This window comes from Trachypithecus francoisi, unplaced genomic scaffold, assembly GCF_009764315.1.
Source record: "Trachypithecus francoisi isolate TF-2019V2 unplaced genomic scaffold, Tfra_2.0 Lachesis_group7, whole genome shotgun sequence".
In the NCBI taxonomy this organism is placed as follows: domain Eukaryota; kingdom Metazoa; phylum Chordata; class Mammalia; order Primates; family Cercopithecidae; genus Trachypithecus; species Trachypithecus francoisi.
In genome coordinates, this window is record NW_022681472.1 from 13,130,694 (window position 1) to 13,158,203 (window position 27,510).

The window sequence follows — 27,510 nt, forward strand, 5'->3', positions numbered from 1 at the left end:
AGCTGACCACAGAGTCCAACAAAGATCATCTAAGTCAGCCCAAACCAGAAAGAACACAAAGTAAAATCACAGGGAAAAAAGTTATTACTTTAAGCTGCTAATTTTAGGCTGGCTCATTACACACTATCAGCTAAATGATACAGAATTCAACATCAAAATGAATTACAAAATTCTTCTTCACTATTTAAATAAAGAAGTCACTTAAACAAGACTGCCCCATACAGTCTGGCAAACTCTTTTTGATTAGCTTCTGTGCCAAATCCAGCCTGGCAAACCCTCCTCTTCATCTCCTTAAACTACCCTCCATCCGCCACCCTCACCAGTAAACAAAACTGCACCTGAAAGCAAACCTCCTAATTTTTTTTTTCCTTTTTTAGACAGAGTCTTGCTCTGTCACCCAGGCTGGAATTCAGTGGTGTGCTTTCAACTCACTGCAAGCTCTGCCTCCCTGGTTCACGCCATTCTCCTGCCTTGGCCTGCCCAGTAGCTGAGACTACAGGTGCCCACCACCACGCCCGGCTAATTTATTGTATTTTCAGTAGAGATGGGGTTTCACTGTGTTTGGTCTCAATCTCCTGACCTTGTGATCTGCCCACCTCGGCCTCCCAAAGTGCTCAAATTATAGGCGTGACCAAACCTCCTTTCTTAATGTCCCATTTGGGCCACTGTCATGAGTTTTCCCAATGTTCATACACACTCAGTCCTTGGAAGTCATTGTGGGCTAAACTGGGTCCTTCCAAAATTCATATGTTGAAGTCCTATACTGCAGTAGCTCAGAATATGGCTGTATTTTGAGATTTGATCTAACTGAGGTAAAATGAGATCATTAAAGTAGGCCTTAATCCAACGTAATTTCTAAGAAGAGGAGATGAGCACACAGACAGATACACACACAGAAGGAAGACCGTGTAAAGACACAGGAAGAAGACAGCCATCTACAAGCCAAAAACAGAGACCTCAGAAGGAGTCAACCCTGTTGATGTCTTCATTTCTGACTTCCAGTCTCAAAATTGTAAGAAAATAAATTTCTGTTTTTTAAGCCACCCAACCTGTGGTACTTTGTTATGACAACCTTAGCCAACTAATATATAAGTACAGGACAAAAAAGTATACACGGTGTCGAGGTTAGGGGCAACCTAGAGTTGGGTTTCACTCCCACAGGGATATTTATGCATGCATTTCCTTTGTCCACACATGCAAATAAAAAGCATTTCTTGAGGAAAAGTCAATCTACATAAAAATCATTTTCAATACATAAATAATCACTAGCATATGTTCTTTTGGAAACTGATATCAAAGAAATACTAGTAGTAATAAGAAATAGTAGTAGCAACCATTGTAAAACTATTTTAAAATATTAATGAAAATTAATAAATGATAAAAGAATAATAAAGCTGGTTACCAAGCACTTTCTATTCGTCCAACACTGCACTATTAATTTTGCAAACATTGTTTTGTTTGTAATCCTCAGTATCCAAAGAAATGGCTCTCATTAGCCCTGTTCTGCAGTTGGGGAAATTGATGCTCACAGAATGAGTCACTTATCTGGGGTATCTCAGCAAGCAGCAAAAGCAGATTTTAACCCAGGGCCTAACTTCACTGTGCATTCTCTTTCCATTACAGCCCTTTAAAAAACCTACTCTTCATCAGTCAATTTTTATCAAGAAGAATAAAGGCAAACATGATTTCATTTAACACAACTGATAAAGTTGGGGATAATTTTAAAGCTCGCGCTGAGAGGAAGGTAAACCTATAATCAGCATAAGATAAATCATCTTCATCTTTCACAAAAATAACTGTAATCAAAGCTGTTCTCATACCTCATGGACGTTGACCTGCTTTTTAATGGCTTATATTTCAAACTTGAGTTCAGCCACACATAGAAGAGGAAATGAAAAATGAATACATCTGCATTAGCCAGAATTCTCAGATTATCTAGTGTTAACAATGTTTTTTTTTTTGAGACAGGGTCTCACTCTGCCCCCCCAGGCTGGAGTACAGTGGCACAGTCACAGTTCACTGCGGCCTCCACCTCCTGGGCCCAAGTGATCCTCCCACCTCAGCCTCCCAAGTAGCTGAGACCACAGATGTATGCCACCACACCTAGGTTTTTTTTTTTTTTTTTTTGGTACAGACAGAGTCTTCTTATGTTGCCCAGGCTGATTTTGAACTCCTGGCCTTAAGTGATCCTATCATCTCAGCATCCCAAAGTACTGGAATTACAGGCATGAGCCACTGTGCCTGACCAACAATTTTATACTCCAAGAATATAATCTGTTTTTACTTAAAAAAGTATATGAAAAAAGTTTTAACTTAAAAATATTATGTAGCTTTTGGTGGATGTAAGAAATTCACATATCTATAGAACTTAATGAACAAAGTGTTAACAAACATAATCTAGCTGTAAGAACATTAAAATATTGAAATATAATTTAAATACACCATTTATATTGGCATGTTCTGGGGAGATTGTGTTTTCTTCTTCTGAACTGTTTCCATGTTTTCTTTATTTAATGTAAGAGGATTTACTCAATTTAATAGGCTAAATCATCTGAAATTAATTTTATCAAGCCGTGTCTTGCCTTTCCCATTTATGTTTTATACAAATTCTACTAATGTAAGAGACTTATGTCTCATTTTGCTGTTGTTAGAATTTATGACTGAATTTCTTGGAAGAAATCTTTATCAAAGTAGCTCTCCACTTACTTTTTGCAATGTATAGTAAAACATTCATCTCTAGGGAAAGTAGAATAAGGAAAGGCCACCAAAACTTAGTGGATGTGCTTCAGAAGACCAACAGAGTTAAATGTTTCAGGGAACAATATTGATATATTTTAACTCTATTCATAAAGATTTTATCTTTAAACAAAAGTGAGTTAATATTTCATAGACAACTTCTGGTCTGAATAAAATCCTCCCCTCCTCCCATTTGAAGATCACTATTGCCTGAGATTTTAACACCAGATTTTGGTTTATTTGTTTTCCAGATAAATGTTATGACCTTAGAATCTGAAATGAAAAGGTGATTAAATCATAGTCATATTTAACAAATTATGGAAACAGATATAAAATTGAGCAAACAATTATGTTTTCTTCCAAAGGAAACTTAGTAATAAGGAATTCTTGGTGAATGGAATAATGAAAAATGCTATCAGTGTTTTTCCAGTAGGGTCATATTTACATGATGAACTTCTGGTAAGTTCTATTCCTGTAGTACAGAAGAGGAAACTAAAGCACAGTTTCCTGGCCAAATCTTCTGATTCATAAGTGGAGAAATGCACTAGTCATCTGCTGTGACATAATGAATTACCCTAAAACATAGCTTAATACAACAAAATTGTATTATTTCACAATTTCTGGGAGCTAGAAATTTCAGAGTGTTGTAGCTGAGTGGGCCTGACTGGGAGTCTCTCATGAGGTTGCAGTCAGGATGTCAGGCAGGGATACAGCTGTCCAAGACTTGATTGGGGTGGGAAGACCCACTTCCAAGATGGTGCAGTCACAGGCTATTGACAGGGAGCCTCAGCTTATGTCTGAGGCTGTTGGCAGAAGACCCAACCCTGGCCACAGGGTCTTTCCAAAGCACTGACTGTGTGTCCTCACAAGGTAGCAGCTAGCTTCCCCCAGAGTAAGTGATCCAAGAGAGTGAGCAAAGAGAACGCTCTGGCATGTACCCCTCTGGCCTAGTCTCAGAAAGGTCACAACTTCATTTCTGCCATATTCTATTCATTAAAAGCCAGTCTCCAAGTGCAGCTTGCACTCAAGGAGCAGAGATTTGGGATACACTTTTTGAAGGGAAGGGTAGTAAAGAATTTATGAACATCTTTAAAACCACTTCTCAAAAGTTCTGCCTTAAGAACCTACTGTTGCTTTTTGGATGGCATATATAGCTGCAGTAAAGTGCACAAATCTTAAGTAACCAGCTCAATGAACAGATACATGCATCTGTAAGCATGCATGTGTATATACACATATGTGTGCATGTATACATAAGTACATATGTGTGTTGTGTCTATACATATATATGTATATATGCATGTGGGCATATACATGTGTATACATGGATAGCACATATATATGTATGTACATACATGCATACATATGTACCACACAAATCAAAACGTGGAACAGTCTCTGCACTGAAGCTTCCCTCCAAAAAACTATTTTTAACTATTTTTTTACTATTTAAAAATTACTGTTTTTAGCCACTATTATCTGACTTCTATCTTCATAAGTCAATTTTGTCTAACCTTAAAATTTACATAATTAAAATGATACAGCATGTACTTTTTAGTGTCTAGTTTCTTTCACTTACCATTGTCTATGAAATTTGTTCATGTTATTTCTGTAGTTACAATTCATTTCTTTTCATTGTTGTATAACATTCCATTTAAAGAATGTACCACAATTATATTTCTCCTTTCTACTTTTGATGGACATTTGGATCATTTCCATTTGGTCCTGTCAAAAATAATACACAAATACTCTTTCTGTTGTTCTTTTGTGGACAAATGTACTCGTTTCTACTTGATATTTAACTCATTAGAATTGCTGGGTCATAGGATAGGTTTATGTTACACTTTAGTAGGCAATGAGAGTTTTTCAAAATAGTTGTGCCACTTTACACCCCCACTAGCAATGAATGGAAATTTCAATAGTTCATCATCCTTGTCAATGCTTGATGTTGTCCATTTCTAAGATTCTTATTTTTCTGGTAGGTGGGCATGTTTCTAATTTTCATTTCCCTGATTACAACTGACGTTGAGTGCCTATCTTTTCATATGCACAGAGGTCATTGGGATATGTTTTCTTATAAAGTCTCTGTTCATGTCATTTGGTCACTTCTTCATTGGAATACCTGCCTTATATTAACTTATAAGCATTCTTTCTGTATGTGAAATGTGAAAATGAAGTACAGGTATTACAAACATTTTACCCAATTTTTCTTGCCTATTTACTCTCTTCCTACAGTGTCTTTTGATGAACTTCTTAACTTAATGAGTCCTATTTTTCAGTTTTTAGTCAATGTGCTTATAACCTGTATGATTGGACAGATTAAAAAAATAAAATTCAGCACAAAGAGAAGAGCAATGCTCTTTGTCTTCTAGATAAGTCATCCAAAACATAAATTCATACTCAGTTATTTATAAAGACAGGAGTTTAAGGGAGAGAGCAACAATTCTTTTTCAGTTCAAACATAAATGTCCAAAGAAAGATAAAGTGAACATAGGGGTAAATCCACATATAGCTGAGAAAATCCAGGTAGATATGGTTTTAGGGATACTGGCTGGCTTCTGTCAGAGATGGGGTGGTGGATGCTACAGGCAGTGCTTGGCTGGTAGCTTCACTAGATTGAGACCTAGAAAAATAGGGACTGAAGTCCTAGCAATGTCTGGTAGAGAAAAAGGTAATCCAAAATATCTGTTTAATACAAAAATAAAAATACGCCCCAAATCAAAATAATGAGCCCTTCCAGCAAAAAAAGATATCTTTTAGCAGAGAAAATGTGTTTTGCTGAGTAAGGTGGAAATCTAAAGGCAGAGGTACTGGGAAAGCATTTCACAGAATGTGTGTTAAAGCTCCTGCAGTTGACAGAGTAATGGCTTTCCCAGGAAGTCCTTGTTCTAATCCCCATAACCTTGAATATATCCCTTTACAGGACAAAAGAAACTTTACTACTGTGATTAAGTTAGGATCTTGATATAGGAAGATGACTTTGGATTATCCACTGATTATCATTGGAAAGGTCACAAGCCAAGGGATCTAGATGGCACCTAGAAGCTGAAAAAGGTGACACAGATTCTCCTCTCAGCCTCCAGAAGGACCAGCGCTGCCAAGGCCTGACTTTAACCCTATGAGACTGATTTTGGATTTCTCCAAAAACTACAGGATCATACATTTGTGCTGCTTTAAGCCCCTAAGTCTGTGGTAATTTGTTACAGCAGCAATAGGAAATATTATAACTACAGCCACGATGGGATATTATCACATACCAACCCAATTGGCAAAAAGTCAATAGTCTGACAATGTTTGTACTTCCAAGGGTAAATCACATCTATGATAGAGCCACAAAAGGGTAAAACTTTGGAAAACATTAGCTAGTAAAGTGAAATTGTCTATGTACCCTTCAACCCAACGATTCTCTTTCTAGGTATGCATTCTAGAGAAAATCTTACACAGGTTCGCCAGGAATCTATGCAGAATGAACTTTATAGCAGAGCTGTCTCTAATGGAAGAAACACTGACAACACCGCAAATATCTACTCAGAGTTGACTGGACAGAAATAAGTTTACAGGTTCATAGAGTAAGATACCCTCTACTAGAGAAAGTGAATGTACTAGAGCTATGCGATCATTCTGGATGCATTTCCAAAATACCTGGACATGGAAGGTCACTGATTATAAGATTCCATTTAGATAAATTCAAAACAGACAAAACCAAATAAATAGTGAGAGATACATGCAAGATACTAAAGAATAAAGGAAAGCAGAGGAATGAGTAATACAAACTTTAGGACAATCCAGGGCAAGGAGAGACTTCAAAGAGACTGTTGATATTCTCAAGCTGGTGGTTGGTATACCATTTTAATCTTTATATTGGCATTTATGCTAAATATACTCTTTTGTTTGTCTGACATATTTCATAATATAAAAGAACTCTTTAGTATTTTTCAAGACTTTATATAATATTCTAAACTAATTTCTTACACACCTTTTGTTAGATGTGTTCCTATGTGTACTTTCTGTGGTTGCTATTTTAAATGTTAGCTTTTAAAAATTGTGTTTATTGCTGACAAATTAAAATGCAACTGACTTCTGCATATTGCTCTTTCATCTGAGAACATTGTTAAACACTCTTATACTAATCATTTATTTATAGATTTGGGGTTTTCTATGTAGATAATCATGCCATCTGCAAATAAAGACAATGTGTTTCTTTTCTTCTCAACTTCACGACTTTATTTCTTCCTTCTTGTCTGGTGAGAAAAAATAAAAGTTTCAGAATAATGTCTATTAGAAATAGTGATGGTGGCTATCCTCAGCTTGTTCCTCATTTTATTTTATTTTATTTTATTTTATTTTATTTTATTTTATTTTATTTACTTTTTATTATACTTTAAGTTCTAGGGTACATGTGCATAATGTGCAGGTTTGTTACATATGTATACTTGTGCCATGTTGGTGTGCTGCACCCATCAACTCGTCAGCACCCATCAATTCATCATTTATATCATGTATAACTCCCAATGCAATCCCTCCCCCCTCCCCCCTTCCCATGATAGGCCCCAGTGTGTGATGTTCCCCTTTCCGAGTCCAAGTGATGTCATTGTTCAGTTCCCACCTATGAGTGAGAACATGCAGTGTTTGGTTTTCTGTTCTTGTGATAGTTTGCCAAGAATGATGGTTTCCAGCTGCATCCATGTCCCTACAAAGGACACAAACTCATCCTTTTTGATGGCTGCATAGTATTCCATGGTGTATATGTGCCACATTTTCTTAATCCAGTGTGTCACAGATGGACATTTGGGTTGATTCCAAGTCTTTGCTATTGTGAATAGTGCCGCAATAAACATACGTGTGCATGTGTCTTTGTAGTAGAGTAATTTATAATCCTTTGGGTATATACCCAGTAGTGGGATGGCTGGGTCATATGGTACATCTAGTTCTAGATCCTTGAGGAATTGCCATACTGTTTTCCATAATGGTTGAACTAGTTTACAATCCCACCAACAGTGTAAAAGTGTTCCTATTTCTCCACATCCTCTCCAACACCTGTTGTTTCCTGACTTTTTAATGATTGCCATTCTAACTGGTGTGAGATGGTATCTCATTGTGGTTTTGATTTGCATTTCTCTGATGGCCAGTGATGATGAGCATTTTTTCATGTGTCTGTTGGCTATATGAATGTCTTCTTTTGAGAAATGTCTGTTCATATCCTTTGCCCACTTTTTGATGAGGTTGTTTGTTTTTTTCTTGTATATTTGTTTGAGTTCTTTGTAGATTCTGGATATCAGCCCTTTGTCAGATGAGTAGGTTGCAAAAATGTTCTCCCATTCTGTAGGTTGCCTGTTCACTCTGATGGTAGTTTCTTTTGCTGTGCAGAAGCTCTTTAGTTTAATGAGATCCCATTTGTCAATTTTGGCTTTTGCTGCCATTGCTTTTGGTGTTTTAGACATGAAGTCCTTGCCCATGCCTATGTCCTGAATGGTACTACCTAGGTTTTCTTCTAGGGTTTTTATGGTATTAGGTCTAACATTTAAGTCTCTAATCCATCTTGAATTAATCTTCGTATAAGGAGTAAGGAAAGGATCTAGTTTCAGCTTTCTACTGATGGCTAGCCAATTTTCCCAGCACCATTTATTAAATAGGGAATCCTTTCCCCATTTCTTGTTTTTCTCAGGTTTGTCAAAGATCAGATGGCTGTAGATGTGTGGTATTATTTCTGAGGACTCTGTTCTGTTCCATTGGTCTATATCTCTGTTTTGGTACCAGTACCATGCTGTTTTGGTTACTGTAGCCTTGTAGTATAGTTTGAAGTCAGGTAGCGTGATGCCTCCAGCTTTGTCCATTTGACTTAGGATTGTCTTGGCAATGCGGGCTCTTTTTTGGTTCCATATGAACTTTAAAGCAGTTTTTTCCAATTCTGTGAAGAAACTCATTGGCAGCTTGATGGGGATGGCATTGAATTTATAAATAACCTTGGGCAGTATGGCCATTTTCACCATATTGATTCTTCCTATCCATGAGCATGGTATGTTCTTCCATTTGTTTGTGTCCTCTTTTGTTTCACTGAACAGTGGTTTGTAATTCTCCTTGAAGAGGTCCTTTACATCCCTTGTAAGTTGGATTCCTAGGTATTTTATTCTCTTTGAAGCAATTGTGAATGGAAGTTCATTCATGATTTGGCTCTCTGTTTGACTGTTACTGGTGTATAAGAATGCTTGTGATTTTTGCACATTAATTTTGTATCCTGAGAGTTTGCCGAAGTTGCTTATCAGCTTAAGGAGATTTTGGGCTGAGACAATGGGGTTTTCTAAATATACAATCATGTCATCTGCAAACAGGGACAATTTGACTTCTTCTTTTCCTAACTGAATACCCTTGATTTCTTTCTCTTGCCTGATTGCCCTAGCCAGAACTTCCAACACTATGTTGAATAGGAGTGGTGAGAGAGGGCATCCCTGTCTTGTGCCAGTTTTCAAAGGGAATTTTTCCAGTTTTTGCCCATTCAGTATGATATTAATTGTGGGTTTGTCATAAATAGCTCTTATTATTTTGAGGTATGTTCCATCAATACCGAATTTATTGAGCGTTTTAACATGAAGGTCTGTTGAATTTTGTCAAAAGCCTTTTCTGCATCTATTGAGATAATCATGTGGTTCCTGTCTTTGGTTCTGTTTATATGCTGGATTACGTTTATTGATTTGCGAATGTTGAACCAGTCTTGCATCCCAGGGATGAAGCCCACTTGATCATGGTGGATAAGCTTTTTGATGTGCTGCTGAATCCGGTTTGCCAGATTTTATTGAGGATTTTTGCATCGATGTTCATCAGGGATATTGGTCTAAAATTCTCTTTTTTTGTTGTGTCTCTGCCAGGCTTTGGTATCAGGATGATGTTGGCCTCATAAAATGAGTTAGGGAGGATTCCCTCTTTTTCTATTGATTGGAATACTTTCAGAAGGAATGGTACCAGCTCCTCCTTGTACCTCTGGTAGAATTCAGCTGTGAATCCATCTGGTCCTGGACTTTTTTTGGTGGGTAGGCTATTAATTATTGCCTCAATTTCAGAGCCTGCCATAGGTCTATTCAGGGATTCAACTTCTTCCTGGTTTAGTCTTGGGAGAGTGTAAGTGTCCAGAAATTATCCATTTCTTCTAGATTTTCTAGTTGATTTGCGTAGAGGTGTTTATAGTATTCTCTGATGGTAGTTTGTATTTCTGTGGGGTCGGTGGTGATATCCCCTTTATCATTTTTTATTGCGTCTATTTGATTCCTCTCCCTTTTCTTCCTTATTAGTCTTGCTAGCAGTCTGTCAATTTTGTTGATCTTTTCAAAAAACCAACTCCTGGATTCCTTGATTTTTTGAGGGTTTTTTGTGTCTCCATCTCCTTCAGTTCTGCTCCGATCTTAGTTATTTCTTGCCTTCTGCTAGCTTTTGAATGTGTTTGCTCTTGCCTCTCTAGTTCTTTTAATTGTGATGTTAGAGTGTCAATTTTAGATCTTTCCAGCTTTCTCTTGTGGGCATTTAGTGCTATAAATTTCCCTCTACATACTGCTTTAAATGTGTCCCAGAGATTCTGGTATGTTGTATCTTTGTTCTCATTGGTTTCAAAGAACATCTTTATTTCTGCCTTCATTTCGTTATGTACCCAGTAGTCATTCAGGAGCAGGTTGTTCAGTTTCCATGTAGTTGAGTGGTTTTGATTGAGTTTCTTAGTCCTGAGTTCTAGTTTGATTGCACTGTGGTCTGAGAGACTGTTTGTTATAATTTCTGTTCTTGTACATTTGCTGAGAAGTGCTTTACTTCCAATTATGTGGTCAATTTTGGAATAAGTGTGATGTGGTGCTGAGAAGAATGTATATTCTGTTGATTTGGGGTGGAGAGTTCTATAGATGTCTATTAGGTCCGCTTGGTGCAGAGATGAGTTCAATTCCTGGATACCCTTGTTAACTTTCTGTCTCGTTGATCTGTCTAATGTTGACAGTGGGGTGTTGAAGTCTCCCATTATTATTGTATGGGAGTCTAAGTCTCTTTGTAAGTCTGTAAGGACTTGCTTTATGAATCTGGGTGCTCCTGTATTGGGTGCATATATATTTAGGATAGTTAGCTCTTCCTGTTGAATGATCCCTTTACCATTATGTAATGGCCTTCTTTGTCTCTTTTGATCTTTGATGGTTTAAAGTCTGTTTTATCACAGACTAGGATTGCAACCCCTGCTTTTTTTTGTTCTCCATTTGCTTGGTAGATCTTCTTCCATCTCTTTATTTTGAGCCTATGTATGTCTCTGCGTGTGAGATGGGTCTCCTGAATACAGCAGACTGATGGGTCTTGACTCTTTATCCAGTTTGCCAGTCTGTGTCTTTTAATTGGAGCATTTAGTCCATTTACATTTAAGGTTATTTTGTTCTGTGTGAACTTGATCCTGCCATTATGATATTAACTGGTTATTTTGCTCATTAGTTGATGCAGTTTCTTCCTAGCCTCGATGGTCTTTACATTTTGCATGTTTTTGCAATGGCTGGTACCGGTTATTCCTTTCCATGTTTAGGGCTTCCTTCAGGGTCTCTTGTAAGGCAGGCCTGGTGGTGACAAAATCTCTCAGCATTTGCTTATCTCTAAAGGATTTTATTTCTCCTTCACTGATGAAACTTAGTTTGGCTGGATATGAAATTCTGGGTTGAAAATTCTTTTCTTTAAGAATGTTGAATATTGGCCCCCACTCTCTTCTGGCTTGTAGAGTTTCTGCCGAGAGGTCTGCTGTTAGTCTGATGGGCTTCCCTTTGTGGGTAACCCGACCTTTCTCTCTGGCTGCCCTTAAGATTTTTTCCTTCATTTCAACTTTGGTGAATCTGGCAATTATGTGTCTTGGAGTTGCTCTTCTGGAGGAGTATCTTTGTGGCGTTCTCTGTATTTCCTGAATTTGAATGTTGGCCTGCCCTACTAGGTTGGAGAAGTTCTCCTGGATGATATCCTAAAGAGTGTTTTCCAACTTGGTTCCATTTTCCCCCTCACTTTCAGGCACCCCAATCAGACGTAGATTTGGTCTTTTTTACATAATCCCATACTTCTTGCAGGCTTTGTTCATTTCTTTTTCTTCTTTTTTCTTTTGGTTTCTCTTCTCGCTTCATTTCATTCATTTGATCCTCAATTGCTGATACTCTTTCTTCCAGTTGATCGAGTCGGTTACTGAAGCTTGTGCATTTGTCACGTATTTCTTGTGTCACGGTTTTCATCTCTGTCATTTTGTTTATGACCTTCTCTGCATTAATTAGTCTAGCTGTCAATTCTTCCACTCTTTTTTCAAGATTTTTAGTTTCTTTGTGCTGGGTACGTAATTCCTCCTTTAGCTCTGAGAAGTTTGATGGACTGAAGCCTTCTTCTCTCATCTCGTCAAAGTCATTCTCTGACCTGCTTTGATCCGTTGCTGGTGATGGGCTGCGCTCCTTTGCAGGGGGAGATGCGCTCTCATTTTTTGAATTTCCAGCTTTTCTGCCTTGCTTTTTCCCCATCTTTGTGGTTTTATCTGCCTCTGGTCTTTGATGATGGTGACGTACTGATGGGGTTTTGGTATAGGTGTCCTTCCTGTTTGATAGTTTTCCTTCTCACAGTCAGGACCCTCAGCTGTAGGTCTGTTGGAGATTGCTTGAGGTCCACTCCAGACCCTGTTTGCCTGGGTATCAGCAGCAGAGGTTGCAGAAGATAGAATATTGCTCAACAGCGAGTGTACCTGTCTGATTCTTACTTTGGAAGCTTCCTTTCAGGAGTGTACTCCACCCTGTGAGGTGTGAGGTGTCAGACTGCCCCTAGTGGGGGATGTCTCCCAGTTAGGCTACTCAGAGGTCAGGGACCCACTTGAGCAGGCAGTATGTCCCTTCTCAGATCTCAACCTCCGTGTTGGGAGATCCACTGCTCTCTCCAAAGCTGTCAGACAGAGTCGTTTGCATCTGCAGAGATTCTGCTGCTTTTTTGTTGCTGTTGTTTAGCTGTGCCGTGTCCCCAGAGGTGGAGTCTCAATTGAAAATGCAGAAATCACAGGTCTTCTGTGTCGCTCACGCTGGGAGTTGTAGACTGGAGCTGTTCCTATTCGGCCATCTTGCTCCGCCCGCTCTGTTCCTCATTTTAAAATCTTATCAGTGAGTATGATATTGCTGTAAGTTTCTGTAGATGTTCTTCATCGGGTTTTGAAAGTTCTTTTCCATTTCTAATTTGCTATAAGTTTGTGTACTGAATGATTGTTGAATGTGACCAGTGATTTTTCTGAAGCTTGTAAGATGATCATATAACTTTGCTTTCTTTGTTTCTTAATGTGGTAAATTACATTCATACATTAGTCAGATTTGGTAACATACCTATCTAGGAAGTTGTATATTACACCTATTTTCATATTTAGTGGTATAAAAAGTTGGTCATGACATTCTTATCTTTCTAATCTCCACAGCATCTGTAGTAACATACAGTATCAGATATACTGTTATCTACAGCATCTAAATTTGTAACATTTTTATTCCTAACAAGTGAGATATATACATGTACACACACACACACACAAAGTCATACATCTCTCAGTGGTGGGGATATAGTCTCAGAAATGCATCATTTAGTGATTTTGTGGTTACTATGCAAACGTCGTAGAATGCACTTACACAAACCCAAATGGCAAAGCCATACTATACACCTAGCCCTATAGCCTATAGCTATGGTATAATCTATTACCCCATGCTACAAACCTGCACAGCATGTTACTGTACTGAATACAGTAGGCCATTGTAACACAGGGGCATTTTTGTGTCCAAACATATCTAAATATAGGAAAGGTAAAGGCAAGGCATGGTGTCCCATGCCTGTAATTCCACTGCTTTTAGAGGCCGAGGCTAGAGGATTGCTTGAGGCTAGGATGTTGAGACCAGCTTGGCTAACATATTGAGACCCTTAAAAAAATATATATATCTATGTGTGTGTGTGTATATATTTATGTATATATATACAAGATAAAAATGGCACATCCATATAAGGGGGCACTTATCATGAATCAAGCTTCCAGGACTGAACGCTGCTCTAGGTAAGTCAGTGTGTGAATGGTGAGTGAATGTGAAGGTCTAGGACAGTACTGTACACTACTGTAGATTATAAACACTGTACATTTAGGCTACACTAAATTTGTAAAAACAATTTTATTTCTTCAATAATAAATTAACTTTAGCTGACTAAAATTTTTTTATATTATAAGTTTCTTGATTTTCTTTAACATTTTACTCTTGTAATAACACTTAGCTTAAACCACAAATATATTGTACAGTTGCACAAAAATATTTTCTTTTTTAATATCCTTATTCTATTGGCTTTTTTTGTTTAAAAAACTAAGTCACAAACACATACATTATCCTAGGCCAACACAGGGTCGGGATCATCAATATCACTGTCTTCCACCTCCACATCCTGTCCCACTGGAAGGTCTCCAGGGACAATAACGTGCATGGAACTGTCATCTCTGTCATAGCAATGCCTTCCTCTGGATACCTCCTGGAGGATCTGCCTGAGGCTGTTTCACAGTTAACTTTTTTCATACAAGTAAAAGGATCACGCTCTAAAATAATGACAAAAAGTATACTATGGTAAATATATAAACCAGTAATATATTTATTTATTATCATTATCAGGTATCATGTACTGTCTGTAACAGTGCACTGTACTTTTATATATGTGGGTTTGTTTACACCAGCATCACCACAAACACATGAGTAGTGCATTGCACTAGATGTTACACTGGCTATGACCTCATTAGGTGATAGAAATTTTTCACCTCCATTATAATCTCATGGGACCACCTACACATATGTGTTCCATCATTGACCAACACGTCATTATGCGGAGCATCACTGTAGATAAATATAACATAGCTAAAATTAGTCTCTAAGAAAAATTGTAAATTGATAGGATGCATCTTTCAGATCTGTCTTGTGTTCCTCACTAAGATACAGAATCTAAGATTCTGTAAAATCATCATCAACTTGATTGCCTAGGAAATTGTGGCTATGAATATAGCACCAGTAGGTAACCTTTCAAACATACCTGGGAGTATCATCAGAAATAATCAGTAATAAGCGTTCAATCTCCATCCTTCACTTACAAGCAATGTCTTTTCAAAACTGCGTTAAGTACCTCTCAAGGTTTAAGGTTAAGACTTTTGTGTTAGATTTTTTTTTTTTTTTTTGGCAAGCCAGGAAAAGCAAGCATGTCATTTTTGATCATGATTTTACGTAACAATTTAACACTAATGAGATTCGCACTTGCCTGTCTGTCAGTTGCACACATCACTGCGCTCCCATCAGTTGTATTCACAACTCCTTCCCAAATGCATCACAAGGAAGAATGGCATACAATTTGTGATTCCTAAACCTGGATTTGTACCACGAGGCCATTAGAATCTGAGAAAGAAGGAAACCAATTTTCTTGGGAGGTCGGGGGTTGCTCTTTTTTTAGGTAAGAAAATTAGTGGAGAGAATCAGTGGAGGGATTTATGCAAATGATGCAGCGAGTGAACAGTCAGTTATAGAGTCATTTTGTAGCCGGGACCCGGGCCCACGCTCCTTCGAGCCACAAAGGTGATGGAGGATGTAGCTGTACCCTGACGGGAAGGCCGTGGACAGGCTGATGCTTGAGCATAACCTTCATTCCTCCTGGCAGGGCACATGTCAGACATCATTATCCATTCGGTTGAAATCAAAATGGGGTGTCCTGAAAGGGACCATTATTCACTGAGCTTTGCCCTAGCTAAGTACCACCAGCCTTAGATTGACTAGAAGGCTTTTATTAAAGCATAAATAAAAAGTAGACAGATGGCACTAAAGTTTCCCTGAGAGGTTAAAAAAGACCATATTCTTTAGAAGAGCTAGGACTTCCCTTGGAGCAAAGCAATAGGTTACTAGGCTCTAGAGAGAATAAATAAAATGGTCTGATGTTCATTTTTCATTCTCAGTAAAATAGTGATGGAGTACCATTGTCAAAATCTATTTGTCAAACTGCATACAGTGCCTTAAATTACAACCCTTTATGTTTCTGGACACAAAGAACATCACTTTTCAAAATATTCCAAAATAATAGGCATTGGAAAAAAAGAATATCGAACTCTGGCTTATATGTTTGATAATGAAATCATCAACCTTACATTTAAAGAAATTTTGTGTATGTTACACTATCTAGCAAAAGCCAATGAAACTTCTGACTATATTTACATGTATGTTGAATATTTCTGTTCTTTTTATAATTAAATGAGAAAGACCATTTTTGTCTACAGTTTTATAAAGGGTTATTAAGTATTTTGAACATTTTCTTTCTAGCATTCATAAGGATGCAGTTTGCCAGTTTAAATCCCACAGCTATAGGAGGATAACCCAAACATAGCCTGCATTGATTTACAAGATACTTAAAGAATATTCATTTGGGATTATAGTAGATAAAAATATTTTTTATTAGGTGACTATATTGTTTTACAGCAGGAGTGGGGAAACAAGGGAGAAAATATTTGTCCCTATTTTCATGTACAATGTTCCTTTCGGAGCTAACCTTTAATTTAAAATGTTCTTAATTGCTTTACAGAGGACATAGACAAGGCAGCCAGACATAACTTTCAGTAAGTAATTAAGGGTTCTATTGTCTTTCAATTTCTTGTACTTTACCAATTGCATAGGACAAAGCACATGAAAACAGAAGAATATCCATTCACATTTAATAAAGCATTTGAATTAGATGTGCAAGTTTTAATTGTATTCATTTTTAATTTTTTTATGTTAGTACAGTTTTAAATTTACAGAAAAATTGCAGAGGTATCACAGAGTTCCCTTATACCCCACCCAGTTATCTCTACTATCAACACAGTAGTATGGTACATTTTTGATACATTACTATCAACTAAAATTCAGACTTTACTCAGACTTCCTTAGCTTTTGCCTAATGTACTCTTTCACTCCCAGGATCCCCTCCAGGACACCAAATTACATTTAGCTGTCATGCCTCTTTAGGCTCCTCTTGGCTGTGACAGTTTCTCAGACTTGTCTTGGTTTTGATGACCTTGAAGTTTTGAGGCGTACTAGTCAGGCATTTTGTAGACTGTTTCTCAGCTGGGATTCAGCTGATGTTTGTTTGTTTGTTTGTTTGTTTTATCAGACTGGGATTATGTATTTTGGAGAGGAAGATCACAGAGATTAAAGTGCCATTTTTATAATACTATATCCCGGGTACATACCTATCAACATGGTTCATCATTGGTGATGCTGACTTTGAATACATGGATAAGATAGGTTTCTCAGGTTTCTCATTGTAGTTACCCTAGCTTTTTCCCCTTTCCATAGCAGCCCACATTTTAAGAATAGGGAGTCATGCTCTACCTTCCTGAGTGCAAGGTATATACGGTAATTCTTTTGAATTCTTCTGTACAGGAGATTAATATATTCCATTCATTTGTTTTATTTACATCAATATGGACTCATGGACATTTATTTTCTACTTTGGGTTATAATCCAATATAACTTTACTTATTTTTGTTGTTGTTGTTGTTGTTGTTCAAAGTCTTCCATCTTTGACCAGTGGAAGCTCTTCCAATTGGCTTTGTGTTCTTTTGACATATTCCCATTATTGTGTGTGTGTAAAGAATGGTTTTTCTTTTATTTTATTTTAGCAATTTCTTACTTTATGGCACTACAAGATGCTGCAGAATCATCTTGCTTATTTCCTTCCCGAATCTTTGCGTCTGCCATTTCTGCAGAGTCCTTTCGCTCGTGAATGGTATTAGAAACAAAGATCTGAGCTCTATGTGTGCTTCTTGCTTCTGGGGTGTCACTGCTTCTCAGCTGACAGGGCAAGGAAATATATTCGTGCATAGTAATCTGTGCATATACACACATCTGTAGGCATTTCTATATATAACCATCTGTACCTATATTAAGCCAAATATGACTTCATACTCATGTCCCCAACTCTTATCCATCATACCACAGATCATTGCAGCCTCCTCCACCTATATCTAGTAACCGTCCACTCCAACAGTGAAAAAGAAGTTGGCGCCCACCACCTGTCACCTGTTTACTTAACTGTCCAATTCCAGTACACGTGTGGTAGTATCAGAATTATTAATCCATTATCCAGTGGGAAACACCTATATCAACTAGATCACAAGACTTACAAATTGTTTCTTCGACCTTGAGTCTTACAGACTCCACTTATTTCTAAAGTTGCTTAGGTTAGTACCTTCTTCCTATAATCACACACACACACACACACACCCCATTGGCTTTATCTTTAAAAGAGAAAGGAAGCAGGAAATAATCAGCTGGCACACTTTGCCACTTTGGTGTTCCTACTTACAAGTTAGAAAATGAAACAGGAATCAAAAACTCATCATGCAGATTATAATTCTAATATTTTATGCTAAAAATTCCTTTTTAGAACAATAATTGGATAGGGTAGGCTCTGGAAGGGAGCAATTTTCTGATACTTCCAAGAGAAATTTAGAACACAACACTTCAGGACATTGATTTTATTTAACTCCCCACCTGTCACTGCATCCGACAGGTCAGCTACACAAACAAAATCTGGGCATAAGACAAAAGATAAGATAAGGTCCTTATGGTGGAAACGTTCTGTAAGACTCTTACAGACTCCCCAGGATACAGAGTACATCTGTGTGGTTTATCATTTGCATTAAATATAGTTTTATATTCAAATAGATACTTTCAAGGACAAGCTTTTGGTTATTAGTGGTAGATGGTAAAATACTTGAAGAGCTTAATGCGCCTTCAAGTAATAGATTGTAAAGTAATAGTTTAAGCTACCAAGCTTTAAGGAAATATTGTCTTTATAAATTCAACTCCAAAACTAATTAAAAATTTGAGCACTACTATTGATTGAGAAATGAAGGCCTTTATTACTGAAAAATAAAGGCAGATAATGATGGGTTAATCCTTACCATCTCTCCAATTACTGAGCACCTGCCTCAGGCTCTGCAGGATTTCCTTTAAATAGTGCTTTCTCCAATTAATTTCCCTTTCTTCTTAGCTGTATGACACCTAATGACCTGAAAGTCTATTTTGAGCAATGATGAATAAATTAGTCATCTATGCAGCTGAATATGTTTATCCTGATTATGAAGGAGTGAATATATTAAATATATTAATTTATGTAGTGTATATATTGTCATAGCTCAAGATAAAACACTGAACAATAAAAACAACAACAAATCTAATTTCTAGAAGAGACCATGCTTTCATCACTGAAGGTTATATAATCACATTTTGTGTTCAGCTTGGAATATTCTACTTGGAATATTAGTGAGCTTTTAAAGCCAACTTCTGGAATGCTAGAATTGCCTCTCAAAAAGTTTCTTCTGCCTTCTTTTCTTCAAATTTCATCTACTTCTCTTTTTATGTACAGAGGGGCAAAAGAAAATGAACTACTTTTCTACATCCAACACCAAACAATTGGCTGCACATTTTCACTGAATTGATTGATTTCTGTTGAAATAACAGATTCATAGATGCAGTGGCATAACAATTGCTTGAAAGTGGTCAATTTAGCCCCCGTCTCCAGTTACTTCCCCAGATAGTAAATACGTCTATAAATGTGCCCATGCACTGAACTCTAGCTGATGGCTAGATGCTGCTTAGATTCCTGGGTTGAAGAGGACTCTGAAAATGACCATAAGAGGAGAAGGGTGGTGTAATTGACCAGCAATGCCTGTCACCCAAGAGAAAATGAGGAAAAATGGCAAAAGTACTCTGCATTTACCCTTACCAGTTTGCAATACTGACTATTTGTGATGGAATTAACCCATGATTTAGAATCAAATTAATAAAATTAAGTATTACTTTATCTGATAATTGTAATTTTTTGTTTTACACAAATTGCCATAGCAATTTTTCTTACTCTTGATAACCCAGGACCATAAAATACGTCACTTAAAGTGACAGAAGGTATAATCTGTTTAATTTTTCCTGAATTCCACATTCCTGGATTATAGACTCCATGGGGGCTGGAATAACACCCTATTCATTTCTTAAGTTCCTGCAATGCCATAGCTCAGAATTTAAATTGTTGACATGATTGCATAATACACAATCTGTTCCACTTATGTGGGCACGTGGCTTCCCATCCCACTTTCCTTTTTTTTTTTTTTTTGAGACGGAGTCTTGCTGTGGCTCTGTTGCCCAGGCTGGAGTGCAGTGGCATGATCTCAGCTCACTGCAACCTCCACCTCCTGGGTTCAAGCAATTCTCTGCCTCAGCCTCCTGAGTAGCTGGGATTACTGGCGCTCGCCACCATGCCCAGCTAATTTTTTTGTATTTTAGTAGAGATGGAGTTTCACCATCTTGGGCAGGCTGGTCTTGAACTCCTGACCTTGTGATCTGCCCACCTCGGCCTCCCAAAGGGCTGGGATTACAGACGTAAGCCACAACACACAGCCACCCATCCCACTTTCAAGGAAATCCAAAGTCCTTACTATGACCTCTCAGTCCTGACATGACCTGGCTCCTGGCTACTTCTCTTAACCTTTTCCCACTTTCCCTCTACCTCTCTTCAACTCTGACCTCCATGCAGGGCATTTTAGAGCTAAGCTCATAGACCCAATTCTGCCCAAGAGTCTGTGAATTCACTGGTTCTTTGGACTGCAACTCCCTGGCCCTAGGAATTTGCAGGGTCCACTTTCTCACTCACTACATCCAGGTCTGTGTTCAAATGTCATCTCCTCAAGGAGGAATATCCTGTAACAGTGACCCATCCTCTTCCTTCTCCTGCTTTATTTTCCTCTAACACTTATCACTATTTCATGTTATTACATTCTCATGTATATTTTATCTCTTTACCACTAGAATAGGGCTAGAAATGTATCTTTTCTTGTTCACTGCTAGAGTCCTACCATCTAGAACACTAGATGACACATGGTAGAAGCTCAATAAATCAATTAATTGATTAATAAAACACTATTAGAAATAGCTTCTCCTAAAGCTCAAGCTCCAAATCAGAATCTCTGCTTAGATGCCAAAAGCCTTAGTGTTTGGGAAAGAGATAAACTCACCATTAGAAATCATAGGTGTCTCCACATCTCAAAGTCTAGGCCCTCACACCCTGACTGCCCAAAGAGAAACTATGCCTCCAACATTTCAAAGTACAGGACAAGGCTTCTATTGTGCTCAAGATGCCTCAAGGTGGGAATATATATTTTCTCCAGGATATTATCAAAACTTATGGACAGAACAAGGCAATCAAAATGACCTGACAGCACATTTCCTCAAAATCTGGCTTAGTCAGTTTAAGACCACATTTATTTTTAGATGACCAACAATGTAACCCATGCCTACTATGATTCCTTTTCACAATATTCTTACTGCAATGAAAATGAACTGAAAAAGCAGACCCAGTGCTCCCCTGAAGTCTGGTTCAAATTCCAAAGCAAATACTTGAGCAGACGTAGCTCCCAGGGAAAAACCTCAACGTTCAGACATGAAGTATCTGAAATTGTTTAACAAAAAAGCAGCAACAAAAGCAACACTTTTTTTCTAAAGACACGATAAGTGACCTCTCTAATTAAAAGTCTGAATGATTGGGTTCCTTCTGGGCATTCAGGTCTGGGTTCTTTAATAATTATCAGGCACCATGCTGTGCTCTAAGGATGCAGTGAGCAAGAGAGACACGGCTCCAGCCTTCACTCTACTGAGTCTGCGGGGGAAACTTACACAGTTTACACCAGAGGTTCTGAAAGTGTGGTCTTGGAATTAGCAGCATCAGCATCATTTGGGAACTTGTTAGAAATGCAAATTCTTAGGTTCTACCTCAGGATTATTGAATCCCAAACTCTGGGGGCAAGCCCACTGTTCTCTTTAAACAAATCTACCAGGTAATTATGTTGCACTCAAATTTGATAATCACTGGTTTAGAAAAATGACCTGAGACTTCCTAGGAAGATTTTGCAGGTAGTCTAATGTCAGGCTAGTAGAGTGTTCTAGGATGTTATGTAGGATGAGACTGTCCTAGTTTGAGAACTAAAGTCCTGAACCCCAGGAAACTGCAGAGTGTCAAGCTAATCAGGAGAGTTGTTCACACTGTCAGGGGCATTTTCTTCTAAGTGAGGTCCTTCACGCTGTGTCCCTCACACTGTGTCCCTCTTAGTAGTTAAGCAGGTGATGATTGGCTGTCTCAAGACATGCCACATTCTTCTGCCTATTGCACTGCATAGTTTAATTGATGAGGCTCTCTCCACCTTCTCCGCATCCTGAACCTTTCTCCATCCAGCTAAGGTGAGAAGTCCTCACCTGCACAACCTTTTGTCCTGTTTGCCCAGGGCCCTAATTAACTATCTTCCTGGTTTCTCTCCTGCTATCTGGCTACCTGGATGTCCTTACTTGCTGCCTCCCAAGTTATGGACAAGTCCTTAGAGATTCTACTAAAAGTTCCTGTGGTTGAGGCTACATGACTTTTGGAAACTTGGACATTTTACCTTTATGGACACCTTCCTTCTTCAAAACATTAAGAATTAAATTTTATGATTGCATTGGTAAAAAGATAATATTCCAGACTGGATTATATTCTTTCTCTTCTTCCAATTAAAAACAAATTAAAACATATCTACAGGCTCCTAAAGTATATTGGTTGCCTGTCCCTGCACCTGGTGTGCCTGATGGATACGCTTGCCCTGCTTGTGGCTACAGACTGTCTCATTGTGATGTGGATCCACATTCATCCTCTGGCCTCTGTTCTGAACCAATTTGGTCTGGTGTTTATTTTCATCCTGTTGACTTATTTTTACACTGACCCATCTCTTCAGACTGAAAATTTCACTGACTTGTCTCATTCAATTTAGCTTTCAGCTTTACTCCCGGCTGCTATCTTTAGAATTTCCTTGAGCTCCTTCTTGTGAGCTCACACGCCATCCCAGCCCACCCTACCTTCATCCCAGCTCCCTGACACTAAGTACCGTGTCCTTGGTCCCTGGTCATCTAGGACTTGGGACAGCAGCCTGCTTGGCCAATCCTCTGCTCAGCCATCAGTCATCAGATGATGACTCAGGTACAACAGCTCACATGATCTAGGTTGAGTGTTTTCCATTTAAACCTTTTTTGCAGCAAAATCCTGCTTTCACATACACACACGCACACACACAGACACACATACACACACAATATGGAATCCTAAATATATAAAACATGTTAAAAAGTTGTGGCTGGGTATGGTGGCTCACATCTGTAATCCCAACATTTTGGGAGGTCAAGGCGAGTGGGTTGCTTGAGCTCAGGAGTTTGAGACCAGCCTGGCAACATAGTCAAACACCATCTCTACCAAAAAAAAAATTAGCCACGTGTGGTTGCATATACCGGTGGTCCCAGCTACTTGGAAGACTGAGGTTGGGGGATCACTTGTGCCTGGGAGACAGAGGTTGCAGTGAGCTGAGATCTTGCCACTGAACTCCAGCCTGGGCAGTAGAGTGAGACTCTATTTCTTTTTTTTTTTTTTTTTTGAGACGGAGTCTCGCTCTGTCGCCTGGGCTGGAATGCAGTGGCCAATCTCAGCTCACTGCAAGCTCCGCCTCCCGGGTTTATGCCATTCTCCTGCCTCAGCCTCCCGAGTAGCTGGGACTACAGGCGCCCGCCACCTCGCCCGGCTAGTTTTTTGTATTTTTTAGTAGAGACGAGGTTTCACCATGTTAGCCAGGATGGTCTGGATCTCCTGACCTCGTGATCCACCCATCTCGACCTCCCAAAGTGCTGGGATTACAGGCTTGAGCCACCGCACCTGGCCGACCCTGTTTCAATTAATAAATTAAATAAATAAATCAATGAAATATACTGACCCAACAAAAGTGGAAGAGTCTAGAACTTTTATGTTTCTTCTCCTTGGTACCATGCAGGTCCCTCTCTAAGACCTCTGGGCTCTCCAGAGCCCCACCGGCCTCTCCCAGCTGCTTTGTACTGAGCCTGAGCATCTGTATGTTATGTTGTGGGAACAGCAACTTGGGTAGTTGACGCTCTGTTTTATTCTTAAGACTTGAATCAGAGCAGCGGATGAGAAGCATATTGTTGTGTTTTACAGGGACACTGTGGACAACAGTTTACTGAGTCAAACATCTCAGGAGCAGAATGTTGAATGCCACCCTCTCCTCAAGATGGCATAGTAGAGAATGTGTGCATGTAATTGTTTTCACTAAACACGATGTATGTTCTAAATTTATTTGCACTTGAAATACGAACGCTTTACTTTTAATAAGGTCTCAGGACACAATTGATACGGCACACTTATATTAAGTTTAAATATTCAATAAAATATTATCATACTATCTGCTACTTTTTAAGCTGAAAATAAATCATTAATGATCCATTTCCATCTTCTGAGAGTACATCAAACAGGGGGTTTGCAAATTCAGAATGTGTATGTTTAATTGAGAGCTCAAGACACCATTGTGCTGGTGAATATCCTACAGTAGAAAACGTACAGGTCTAAATGAACTAAAATTATAACATTTCCAGAAGTTAAAACCTGTGTAAATAAGATCAGACAAGCAGAGCCTGCAGGATGAAGAGAATGTACGGAAAGTAACATCTTTTCTTACTTTACAAGTTTCTAATTGATGTAGCTTCACATGCCTATCTTCCAGGCCTTCCAGATAATTTTAAAATAACACTTAGTTTTAACCTCCAATTTTCAGACGGAAATAATAAAGAAAGAGAAGTTAAATGCTGAGTTCAAAGATCTCCATCCTCCAAATATTCCCAGCACTCATCTCCCACTCATGATATAGAAATAAGCAAACCTTTGAATTTTATATTGCTTATGCTTTGTCCTTTACTAATAAAGGAAATGGTTTTCAAATCTTCTGCTTGGACAATCAACTAATAAGGAAGCCCCTTAAAATCTACATATGCCCAGCTCATCAGATTCTGTCACCTCCACTACACTCCTTGGCTACATGTGGTGCTTATGCTCAAGAGATTTCCTGAGCTAATATTGCCAGCTGAGGGTGAGCTGGAGTGTTCTGCAAGCACGTTAGTACTGTCTTACCCCGTAGGCAGAGTCCGGCATAGAAACAGGTTGTGCAATTAACCAGTTAGTGTGTTAAGGCAGTAATTTAGAGCTGGAGTATACTTCCCCATGGAAATAGCCTGGCACATGGTACGTTCTAAGGCAAGGCCATAAAGCCTAGCTAGCTCCCGATGAGCCAGAAGTAACATACCAAAGCATAGTTTCATTGAAAATTAACCCCGTTTTCAGCTTTGTGTATGTAGAAGAATGCACTCAACTCCCAGTGGGGTCCTCAGTAATGTATGTTTCCTGAGGAAGTGACAGTGGGAAACCAAGATTCCATATGGCATGCAAAACAAAACCTTCAGGCAATATGACTTACAAATCTATTTTCCACTTCATGAAGAAAGGCAGCTAAGTCACTCATACTCTAAATGGCTTAATTAGAAAACCAAGGGCAGTTATTGTTGATGGAAAGACAGATCAATATTGAGGCTCACCTGCCACACTTTTGTATTTGGGGTTCTTTGTAGGGCAAGTGAGTGCATGTTGTAGATAGGTGGAGGTCAGTCATTAACGAAGCAGTTTCCATGAGTAGGCTCTGGAGGTCCTCATCAAGGCAAAAGTAGTATGTGATGAGGGGCTCTGAACAAGCCACGTTCTCTACAGGGCCTTTGCCTCAGCTTGCTTCCATCTCTGACATAAGACACCCACCTTAGAGGACCTCAGGGCTGACCTACCCATTAACAGGCCTGCAATGGCAACTTCCACACTGAAAATAAAAGGATAAGATTTTAACGTCCTCTTCTCTCTTAAAACACCAGAAGACTTCAAAGAGGAGGAGAAACAAAATCGTGAATGTAACGTTGATGAAATAAGTAAATATCTGTCACAAAGACACAAGTGCATATGGAGATGGTTGCCAAGTACAGTAAAACTTGAGCACCAAGTCAGATGCTGAATGAAGAGGTGCCCAGCACATCCAAAGCCAACCTGGCAAAGCACCAGCATCTCTAGAGTAGGTGGCACCTGAGAAATAAACACAGGATCCCTGCTATGTAACTGCAATTGTAGGGGGTTCCTGCTGTACAATCTCCTATAAGGTCCTTCGGCACCCACTGTGAGGGAGGCAGGGCTGAAGAAGGAATAGGCAAACCCTGCATTGCTACAGCCACTCCATGGGGTGGCCCTACAGCTGCTACTCTGGGTCATACCAGGAAAAGGAAAACGAAGGCCATATGCATCCTAGGCTTCTCTGCATGCCGATCTAGGAAGAACCTCATTAAAGATAACAAAATAGCGGGCTGGCCTCAGACTTCTGCACAGAAGGTAAGAGTGTTGGAAGACAGTGGCCTTCTGTTGCTTGATAAGGGAAGAAGGCAGGACCCAGAACATGCATCTGTAGTTAAATACAGCAGGGATAAATCCAAACTAGAGAATATTCTATAAAATAACTGATCACTGCCCTTCCAAAGTGTCAAGGTCATGAGAAACTGCCGGAGACTGGGGAAGACTATGGAGAAATGAGGAGTAAACACAATAAAAAATCCTTGATAGGATCTTGATGCAGAAAACAAAGGGATATTAATTTAAAAACTGGTGAAATTCAAATGAAATCTATAGTGAATAGTATTGTACCAAAGCTAATTTTCTGATTTGAATAATTGCGTTCGAGTTATGTGAAATGTTAACATTAAGGAAATCTAATGTTACAAAGTTGTAAAAACAACTTTTTTGCAAGTCTAAAATGAGTTCAAAATAAAAGTTTCTAAAAGAATTAAGCAGCAGATTTGGACCTCATGCTGGAAAACTGGTTGTGAATGTAGATGTTTTTGATGAGAACAGGGCTTTGGTTGATGGACCGTGAACTCAGAGGAGGAGACAGGCCACGCCTTTCAAGCAGAGGCAGCTCACTGATGTCCTCCTCAAGTTTCCACACCCTGCCCACCAGAGGTACGTCCAACAGGCCTGGCAGAAGCTACACATCGATACAGAATGTGTAGTCAGTCACACGATGGGCCAAGGAGATGAAAGCCAGAGAAAAGAAAAGCAAAATGACAAGAGTTCAATTATTTTAAAGTTCTGAAGGCAAAGAACATGAGGAACAGAATCATCAAGCATGAGGTTAAGAAGCTTCAAGACTGGGCACAGTGGCTCACGCCTGTCATCCCAGCACTTTGGGAGGCCGAGGTGTGTGGATCACGAGGTCAGGAGTTCGAGACCAGCCTGGCCATGATGGAGAAACCCCGTGTCTACCAAAAATACAAAAATTAGCCAGGCGTAGCAGTGGGTGCCTGTAGTCCCAGCTACTCGGGAAGCTGAGGCAGAGAAGTGCTTGAATCTGGGAGGTGGAAGTTGCAGTCAGCTGAGATTGTACCATTGCACTCCAGCCTGGGCAACAGAGCACAACTCCATCTCAAAAAAAAAAAAAAAAAAGAAAAGCTTCGAAAGGCACCTCTCCTGAAAGCTTCTCCAGAAAGCCAAGATGACAGACTTCGATCATTTTTAAGTTATAAAGGCAAAGAAAAGGAGGAACAGAATCATCAAGAGTAAAGTCAAGAAGCTTCAAAAGGCAGCTCTCCTGAAAGCTTCTCCTAAAAAAAACACCTGCTGCTAAGGGGTACAGCTGCTGCTGCAGCTGCTGCTGAAGTTCCAGTGAAAAAGATGACCGCTGCAGGTAAGAAGGCTCCAGTCCAGAAGGTTCCTCCCCAGAAAGCCACAGGCCAGAAGGCAGCACCTGCTCCAAATCTCAGAGGAGTCAAAAAGCTCCAGGTCCTAAAATAG

At 39.0% G+C, this 27,510-nt stretch overlaps 1 pseudogene; it reads left to right on the forward strand.

Moving 5' to 3' along the window:
- The first annotated feature begins 1,681 nt into the window (after positions 1 to 1,681).
- LOC117079618 lies at positions 1,682 to 27,510 on the forward strand (annotated as a pseudogene).